The sequence below is a fragment of the Hipposideros armiger genome, unplaced genomic scaffold (assembly GCF_001890085.2).
Source record: "Hipposideros armiger isolate ML-2016 unplaced genomic scaffold, ASM189008v1 scaffold_1345, whole genome shotgun sequence".
Taxonomy (NCBI): Eukaryota; Metazoa; Chordata; class Mammalia; order Chiroptera; family Hipposideridae; genus Hipposideros; species Hipposideros armiger.
In genome coordinates this window covers 110,174-119,278 of record NW_017732695.1, presented here as the reverse complement: position 1 = coordinate 119,278, position 9,105 = coordinate 110,174, and the positions used below count along the sequence as shown (strand labels likewise).

General features: G+C 40.1%; 1 protein-coding gene across 3 annotated transcripts in view; it reads left to right on the top strand.

Moving 5' to 3' along the window:
• Positions 1 to 9,105, top strand: part of PRH2 (proline rich protein HaeIII subfamily 2) — a 72,611-nt gene that overhangs the window by 9,923 nt on the left and 53,583 nt on the right. The window lies entirely within an intron of this gene.

Here is a 9,105-nt window from a genome sequence, read left to right as displayed (position 1 = left end):
GAAAGGTAAGTTTGCTTGAAAATTGTAGATGAAGTCAGATCATCGTATGGCTACCTTCCTCCTCCCATGTCCTTCCATTTCTATCAAACTCAGAGGCTCAGACACATAGAAGCAAAGTGAAGAGAGGGAAAGGATATATGTAGAGTAAATAAGTGACTAGGCTATGGCTGTCTTTCTTTTTATACACTGAATATATATATATATATATATATATATATATATATATATATATATACACACACACACACACACACACACACACACACACACACACTTGTTTCTGTCTTACATGCTAGGATTAATCTTCATTTGCCCGTCTGCTATAGTACCCCAACACCACTTAAATTTTCAATTTGATGTATGTAAATTAAGTTGCATGTTATTTGCATTGCAATAGAAGAATCAAAGAGAATTCTGACTGAGTTTGTTCTGTGATTTTCTTTTTTCTTATTCCCAAAAGAAAGCAAATATTTTGGCAGTTGGTAGTCTACAGGACTGCAGGCAGAAGCTGACTCAAGAAGACCTCTCCTTATATTGTGAAAAGCCGAACCCACTAAAGATCATATGCTAGGGTATTTTGAGTGGAAGGGGAGAAGAGTTAGTGTCTTTATAAGGAGATATGCAAAAGCAGAAGCCAAAGCAAGAAGATTCTCAGGCCTGGGGAAGGGACAATAATAGCATACTGCGGGTAAATAGAGCTGTGGCCTGCTCCCTCTAGTGTCCCCTGGCGGGACTTTGTGGTGTGGGGATGTCTGTATGGTGGACACATTTGGGTAGCATCCCATTCCTCAGTGTTCTCAACTCTAGTAAAACTCCCGTGAAGGCTGTGGCATAAAGCCACTGAACTACCACGCTTGGATGGTCTAGCAAGCTTGGACAAGGCCCATCTCAGCAGCAAGTGTAAACACAGTGTAGGCTAAAGTTTGCCCTAAAGGCCCTTACGTGAGGTGGACATGGGTGGGGTGGGGAGGCAGAGTCCCATTAATGGCTGAATTTCTTATAACATTGGTGGGATAGGTTCTCCCAATAAGATTACTTTTGAGTTCAAGAAAATAATGTAAGGTGAATATTTTTGTTTGTCCCTTAGATCCATTCTCCACCTTTTTCTTCTCTGCTCTGTGCTCCAGAGGCTAACCTTGCTGGACAGCTTCCACAGACTTCTTTGCCCTCCCGATTCCTGTTGTGTCCAGCCATTCGGAGGCACTGGTCAGGAGATCAGAGGAAGGGAACAGAAGGAATTGAGATTTCCAAGGATCCCTCCCTATAGGTTGACTGGGTCCTTTTCCTGAAGGCAGCAGATCTTGTCAGGTGACCCTCCCTCAGAGTCACTCTCTGGGCTGGCTTCTAGGAACCATCCCTTCTTCTTGCCCTCTCAAGTCTAAAATCTTTAGAAGCTTCTCCATTCTTGTTAGCTTGGGGTAGGGGCAGGGGAGCCACACTATTCCTGGTTAACTTCCCTTAATCTTAGCTATACTTTTTAAGTAATTTCTTTGTTGAATCCTCCTCAATTAATTACCTTTTATTGTGTCATCTTTTTCCTGCCAGGGCCCTAATACATTGTATGGCTGTCTTCCTTCCTTCCTTCCTTCATTCCTTCCTTCCTTCCTTCCTTCCTTCCTTCCTTCCTTCCTTCCTTCCTTTCTTTCTTTCTTTCTTTCTTTCTTTCTTTCTTTCTTTCTTTCTTTCTTTCTTTCTTTCTTTCTTTTCTCTCTCTCTTTCTTTTTCTTCCCCACATCTGAGTTTGTGGACTCATAGCCCTATATGTGCCTTTTTTTTTGATTACCAAAAATCCTTGTGTGGTCCCTATCAAGAGCTATGTGTGGATTACACCTCCTAGCACTGAACCCAAATCATTTTGAGATTTTCGCTCTGAAACTCCCACATCCTGGGAAATGCCTCCGTCCCAGGCAAATTGGATGACTGACTAACCTAGTTACGACTCTGGTGTAGAGTTGGGTGTGCACTTTCAAAAGTCCTTAGTGATTTGTGTCTAGTGGGGTGTGATGAGACGGAGTTCAAAAATTACTACACAGTTCTACAAATAAGATTGTCTAGAAGGAGGTGAAGGAAATTAGGATAAATGCAACCTGCTCAACAATTGTCACAAAAAAGTTTTTAATTATTTATTTACTTTTTTTCAGTTATAGTGGATATTCAATATTATTTTATATTAGTTTCAGGCGTACAGCACAGTGGTTAGGCAGGTATATAATTCATGCATTGGTGGTTCCAAAATAGTCATGGGGATGTAAATAAAGTACAGCATAGGGAACATAGTTGATAATGTTGCAACAACTATGTGTAGTGCCAGGTGGGGCTAGAAAAATATTTTTCAGTGTGGTATGAATTTGAGACCCTCATTTCAGAATGCATTATTTAAAATAAAACCACTTCTTGAAGATCGAGGAGCAGTGTTTTCAGAATCCTGGGTAAACATTAATCTCCAAACTTGGACATGACATCTGAGGCATGGTTGAACGTGCTGAAACACATGATAGAGCTAGGAAAAGGCCATTTAGCTTGTGATGGAAATGACTACCAGACACAGAGAGTGTTTTGAGAAGATACAGTTCCATCGCAAGAGAAAGGACAGTTCTATCTTGGGTGAGGCTAATACTGAGATGGCAGGGAGCTGAGAAAAAGAACATGATCTGTGGAATGTCCGAGGAAGTCAACCTGAAGAGGCCACTAGTGCTGTCAAGTAAAACATTTCAGTGGCTGTGGTTGAGGTACCTGAGAGCTGGTTCCAGGCGTTAAGATCAGAGAATGTGGTAGGTAAAACTCCTGAGTGTTACCAGAAAGTTAGGGAAAGCTGACTATACGGTACTCTCCCCTGACCTGCAGTTTTGCTTTCCACAGTTTCAGTTACCCACAGCCAACCACAGTCCAAAAATATTAAGTGGAAAATTCCAGAAGCAAATAATTCGTAAGTTTTAAATTGCGTGACGTTTCGAGTAGCATAATGAAATGTTGCACTTTCCTGCTCTGTCCTCCCTGGGATGTCAACCATCCCTGAGTCCAGCATGTTCACATTGTATATACTACCTGCCCATTAGTTACTTATTAGCCATCTCAGTTATCAGAGAAAGAGGGATCACATTCACATAACTTTTATTACAGTATATTGTTATAATTGTTCTATTTTATTAGTAGTTATTGTTGTTAATCTCTTACTGTGCCTAGTTTATAAATGCAACTTTATAAGTATGTAGAGTAAAAAACATAGTCTATACAAGGTTTGCTTTGATACGTGGTTTGAGGCATCCATGGGGGTCTTGGAACATATCCCATCAGATAAGGAGGAACTACTATAGTCATAGTAAGGTTAGAGGCTTTGTTACAAAGAACCTGCCCTCAGATCCTGGGGAAGAGTGCAGCTGACCCACTTAGCACAGGTGTGGGCAGCAGCAAAGATAAGCATCTTTCCCTGCAGAAAGCTTAACCTGACTGAATTCAATCCCTTTTCAAACTTCTCCCAAGTAGTGAATCTGGTGAAAAGGGGGGAAGGAGAAGAAGCTGTTTCTTTCAACAGCAGGGAGGTGGAGTTCAGAAAGATGGGTCCTTTTCAGTCATGTGGCCCAAGCCCTGCAAGAGAGTTTATCCATGTCCTTGCTTGCTTCCATGGCTCCCCTATAAAAGTCTTTCTCTTAGCTCCTGTCGGTGAAGCACTCCTAACCGCTTCTGTTTGGCTCTGCGTGATTCAAATAGACTTTTGTTCAAATAAACTCAGAAATTTTAATATGCTTAGTTTATCTTTTAATACCCCACACAGCTGCTCTAGTACCTGAAATCTCAAGTTATATGAGGCTAATGGAGACTCTGAACTAGCTCTGTCAATGGGTTGATTTGGGGCTGTTCCAGAAGAAAGACATTTTTCCAAAAGGACACAGTTCCTGAAAGGGACAAGTAGGAAATGTCCCCTGTGCTCAGCTTACATATTCAACTCTTAGGGAAAATATTGCTGTGATACTGTGATTTATAATGAAAAATGTTTGGTTTTCCTCCCCATTCCTGGCACAGATCTAATACCCTTGCAATTTCCTAAGTGATGAGAGTAATAAAAGTGTCTTTTGCTATTCATAACAAGCTCCTTTAACCACAGGGGAGTTTATGTTAATGAGGTGACTTTTGGAAAACCCTTGAGGTAAGGGGACTACTTCCCAGGGGAACCAACCAAGTGATTAGAGGGTTGGAACGTTCAGCTCCATCCATTATTTACAGGGAAGTGACAAGGACTAGAGATTGAGTTCAATCAGCAATAGCTAATGATTTAATCAACCATCCCTATGTAATGAAGTCTCCATAAAAACCCAAAAGAATGGGATTTGGAGAGCTTCTGGTTTGGTGGACAAACATAACTATATACCATATAGTCAAATACAATTTTCTGTCTTTACAAATTACATTTACTTTTAAAATTTATAAATCTATCAATTGCTGTGATAAAACCACAGCAGTGTTGGAGTAGCTCTTAGCAGTGCACCAAGAAGGCGTCAAAGCAGACAATATAGCATCTTTATGATTGGTTATGATAATCATGGTCACTTGGCAGGGTGGGGAAGGGAGTAAAATGAAGGTGATGAAGAGAATAGCCTAATGTGAATATCTTACTACATCTAAGCATCCAAATTAAAATATACAACACATTATACATAAGACATACAGGCCCTTATACATTTGACATATTATGTCACTTATCCATTTAACATATGTCAGATTTGTAACCTATGCAGCATGTAACATATTGTGGAGATTTACTAACATTCCAAGATAGCTAAGAAAATATTTTATTAATTCCTGTTGGTCAATTATAGTACTCATGATCAAATGGCAAAAGAGATCCTAGTTACAAGAAAGACTGCTATTAATTGTCAGCTTTTCAGAAAATAACTTAATTGTGGCCTTGTTTTCCTATCTATTGTGGAAACTGGGAAAGAATATATCTACAGAAAAGGGCTCCTGGTTGCTAAGTGGGCTCAAATTTAAAAGCAGAGCCTAGCAGCCATTTCTAAATAGGGGCCTTTCATGCAAACCTCACTTCAGGGAGAAGCTTGCAGAACTGCCTGCTTGCACTGTGTTCCTGGCATCTGAGCCAACCCTTATAAAGGAGATCCTGGAATAGTATTTCAACCAATAAGACTGAGGCTTTCCCCATCCAATTGGAGATGCACAGCTATATCCCCATCAGCATCTTTATTAACCAATCAGAGAGTCTCCATTCTGACCAATGAGTACAGGGCTTTTTGGACCAATCAAACTGCAAGCATTTGGAGTCCTCATTTGCATGAGGACAGACCAATCAGGGATTAGGGGCAGGGACTGCTGTGTATATAAGCCAGCTCCCTTCTGACTTGGAGGCACATTTTCCCTTTCCACCAAAGATGGAAGACTGTGTTTCCCCGGCTGGGTCTAGAGCTGTATCTAAATGGGCTGGAGCTGGAGCTGAAACACCAAAGATGTCTTGATGTCTCTCGCAGGAACAGAGAGGTGCAGACCAGTGCAGGGCAGAGTGGACCAGACTGGAGCAGAGCAAAGCTGTCTAGAGGGAAAGGGGTCTAACCCCAGGGCCACCTGGCTCTAGGGCCGCCTCATAACTATGCTGTGCTGCTTCATAATTAAGCTGTGGCACTATCGAGCTGTTCCACAGCTGTGCTGTTATCACAGCCTTGCTGTATCACAATTGAGCTGTTTGCACTGAATGAAGTTTCCTTCTCCACCACACCCCAAACTGGGGATTCCCATTGGTGTTGAATAGGCACCAACTATCGTTAGTTGACGCTATAAAGGGCCATAACAATGCTGACCCATTTCTCAGTGTTGCTCTGAGGGGTAGCTTATAAAAAGGTGTGAAAGACTTCAATAACTTAGAGTTTCTCATAAAACTGAGTTAATAATGACAGGGCACCTCTGCTCCATACAGCACCGTAGACTTGGATTGTAAAGGATGGAGTGAGGGGGAACTGTGAAGACCCACGTGCCTGCCAGAGGCAGTAAAGACCTTCATCTAATATTGTATGTGAATATTGTAACAGTAAAGATGTGAGTTGCTGTAATTGTTTGGGAACATAATTCTTTGAGCAGTGCACAGTGTACCTAAGCAGAATCAAATGAATAATGAAACAAAATCTCAACGCAGTTTCCAAAAGGTAGGCACTCAGATAACCCAAAAAAGTTGCTTCACATGCTTAACAGTCCCAGCGCTTGTCTCTGCATGGCCTTTCCTTGCTCTCTCCCCGCCCCTGGTCCACCCTCAGCAACACGAGCATCTCTTTACTTTTACCCGACATACAGACAGAGGCTGTCTGTCACCAGTGAGAACTAATTTGAGTTATTCATCCTAAAATCTTCTCCTACTCCATTTGCCCCACTAGACTGAAATTCTACCAAGTAGAAATTTTTACATTTCAGTTAGGATACTTTTGGCAAATTTCATATTTGTGCAAACTTCAGTTGTCCGATAATGGCTGCCTGGACTGCCTTGTTGAAAAGGACTCGCGGGTAAAAGCTTGTCTGAGCTCAGCATGAAGGAAAGCATTGATGGATTAGTGATGTCTAGCGTGGTTGGATAAAGTGATTAGTGGGAGCAGTCCTGGATCAGATCTGACATTCTAGGTAAATGTATTGCCTTCTCTGGAAATCCTCTTTTTACTCATGTGTTGTCATGTCTATGTACATTTTTACAGACTGCTTCGTCTATCTGGAATACCCTTTCCCCATCTTCACATCTGAGAGCTTTTACTATTGCTTGCAGACTCTGTTCAAATTTTACTTTCTTCACGAAGCCTTCCTTAGCTTCACCAAGCATCTTCTGAGATCACTGGATGGTGAGCCTCTGGAAATCTGGTTCTTGGTCTTCTTCACCATACAGTTTCTACAGAGTGTCTGACTAAATCAGGCACCAAAAGAATGATGAGCAAGTAAACATTAACTCTCAAGAAAAATCACAATCTAATGGAAGACAAGAGAAAACAAGTAGTATTTAATATAGAAAGTTGAGTACGAAAACAACAAGATAAAGTGACTTAAAGCATTGTGGGGATTTGGAGGCTGAGAAAAATTGAGGAATAAGGCAAATAATCATGAAGGAAATGACATTTGAGTGACACCTTCACAAATAGATAATATTTGACTGGGAGAGGTGACGGGTCTATCTACCTCCTCATAAAGAGAGAGGAGGGGAGGACAAAATGCCCTCCAAAGGCATTTTTATCATTTGTATCATTGACAATACCATATAGAATAGTGTATGCTGTAAAACAGACTCTTCTATATTGAATAGAGAGGATGAGCAATTATGTTGTAGAACTTCAGGGTCAGCTTTTCCCCCACTGGGAACAGAATCTAATAGCAGAAAGACTAAAGGATTATTGGAGCAGTGTAGATAAAAACGGAGACTAGATGATGAAAAATAAATTTTCCCCATGTCTTATTTTCATCTAATTAGGTCTGCCAACAAGGTCTTTATAGATTAAGATATAAAAATAGTGAACACTACTTAGAGGAAAGTGAAGGGCAAGGCCATGGAAATTGACTAAATGAGGAAGTCATTCTGCAATGAAAACTTCTGGTTCATAACTGTAGCCAAGGAACTGGGGATGGGAAGGATAAAGGTGATATGAAAACTCATCTTTGTAGAAAGGCAAGCATTTGTCCTCAAACTGTTAAGGGTTTGACTTTGAATTTTTGCCTAAGTGATCTTGGGATTCTGCTTTCTTGTTTGCAAAATGGGAATAATGATGGTTATCATGACAACTCAAGGGCCTCTTGTGAGGATTAAACAAACCAATGCACCTAGCTAAGTGCCTTGCACATGATAGGGCTCTAGTATATGGTGGCTAATACTTTTGAATGCCTACTATGTGCTCGACATTTTAATCTGTTATCTGTATAATACAGATATATGATATAAATATATATATTCTCAATATCACTTTTAATAGGAATTATGAAAATATACAAGATTCCATACTTAATAAATGGAACACCTGAGCTTTATAAACTTTGGATGGTCTGACCACAAAATCTATAATGATTCCATTATACCATGATCCTTCATAAACATGCAACAACCTGAACACATATTTCCTTGCCATTGTTTTGCCTAATGTTAACCTTGACTCTAGCTTCCGCACTCTCATTCGTCTTTGAGAGGATATGGGATGCCATTTGTAAGTGTGTGTATTTAACTCCCCTAACCACCATCACCCCCATCTCCAATTTGGGTAAACCAGGACCCTGAAAAGCAGGCCAGTGAAACATTTTGCTGTTTGTTTGTTTGTTTATAGTTTTTGGTGCATTTGGTTGTGTTTGGTATAACTCCATATGAACCCAGAAAAATACTGGTGAGAAATGGTTCTCCCGTTCTGAGCTTATAGCAGTTCTCAGAGTTCTCAGAGCTCTTTGACATTGGTCTTGGCAATGATTTCTTACATTTGACACCAAAAGCAAAGGCAATAATAATAATAATAATAAAATAAAACTAAAAAGCTTCTACACAGCAAGGGAAAGGGAAACCATCCACAAAATGAAAAGGCAACCTACAGAATGAAAGAAAACAGAGACTAGAAAAGTGGTTGCCAGACACTGGAGAAAATAGAGAGAGGCTGGTAAAAGGGTACAAACTTTCAGCTGTGAGATGAATAAGTCCTGACCATCTAATGTATAACATAGTGACTATAGTGATAACACTGTATTGTATAACTGACATTTGCGAAGAGAGTAGAACTTAACTGTTCTCACCAACAAAAATAAATAAATAAATAAATAAATAAATAAATAAATGAATAAATAAATAAATAAATAATGTGAGATGATGGATATGTTAACTAACTAGATGGGAGGAGTCCTTCACAATATATACCTATATCCAATTACCACTGTGTACACTTTAAGTATCTTACAATATTATTTGTCAATTATCCCTCAGTGAAGCTTAAAAATAAAAGACAAATTAGCAAGCTCCAAGGATCTGGATGTTTACACCCATTTAAAACCACACTCTGCATTGTGGAGGCCTTCTGCACAGACAGGCATGGATTTGGTGAGAAAACCATGCCACAGACTGATGAGAGCAGTAAGATGATCACCAATTGAGATGCTGAAATA